The 1,073-nt window shown below is 52.4% G+C and overlaps 1 pseudogene; it reads right to left on the reverse strand.

Moving 5' to 3' along the window:
* LOC100471678 lies at positions 1 to 277 on the reverse strand (annotated as a pseudogene).
* Between the last annotated feature and the right edge of the window lie 796 nt (positions 278 to 1,073).

Here is a 1,073-nt window from a genome sequence, read left to right on the forward strand (position 1 = left end):
TTAGTAGACACCTGTCTGCTGCTGGAACACATCCGGGGTATCTTCATCCTCCATTTCCAGCTGTGCAGGTGTGTCTGTTTCATGGATTGGCTGCCCATGAATAATCGGAATCTGACCTGCCTCGTTGACAAGCCCCGTCGTTGACAACCGGCTTTCATGAGTTCACTAAGTGGCGTGTTGCCTTCTGCACCACAGAACCATCCTGCCCTGCCACCTTCAAGTTCATAGGATCGTTGTTCTCAGTCTTGACTCCTTCCTTGGGCTTTTCCTCAGCCATAGCGGGCGCCGGAGTCAACTCAGGGGTCGCTTCCCCAACGAGGCCCCAGGTCCTCACCGATCGAGCACCCAAGCTGCACCGGGAGCCGCAGAAGGACAAGGCGGCGGCGGTGGAGGCAGAGGGCGCGTGCGCGTCGCAGGCACGCCAACTTGTAATGTACGCACTCGCTTTCTTTTGGACACTGAAGACATGAAAAAGAAAAAAAAAAAGTATTGCATGCCCTAGCCCATCTGCCCCCATCTCCCACTCCAGCCAAAGAAGTTGTTGAAAAAGAGAAAATTTCTGCTGCATCTTTAAAATCCTGAATAGGTATGGCAATAAGACGTACTGAGTGTTAATGCTGGGCAAGCTGGAAGTGCGAGCCTAGCGTGCTGTGGACGACACAGAAACCTCTAAGGCTGGGGCGCCTGGGTGGCACAGAGGTTAGGCGTCTGTCTTCGGCTCAGGGCGTGATCCTGGCGTTATGGGATCGAGCCCCACATCAGGCTCCTCTGCTATGAGCCTGCTTCTTCCTCTCCCACTCCCCCNTCTCTACCTCTGTCGAATAAATAAATAAAATCTTAAAAAAAAAAAAAAAAGAAACCTCTAAGGCTGAGTGAATGTCACTGTGGTCTGGACCCAGCATCGAGATTCTTCGAAGCCAACTGTGAGAAGAGATTGTGGGATGCTGTGGGTAGTGGTAACGAGCGGCTGTGTATAGCTTTTCCAGAAAGATACTCAGGCAGGGGTGCCATCCTTAAAACGTTTACCTGGGTCTCCAACACCACCTTGGTGGGGGGTGCTGGTGTTGTCAGAG

This window comes from Ailuropoda melanoleuca, chromosome 13 (genome assembly GCF_002007445.2).
Source record: "Ailuropoda melanoleuca isolate Jingjing chromosome 13, ASM200744v2, whole genome shotgun sequence".
Taxonomy (NCBI): Eukaryota; Metazoa; Chordata; class Mammalia; order Carnivora; family Ursidae; genus Ailuropoda; species Ailuropoda melanoleuca.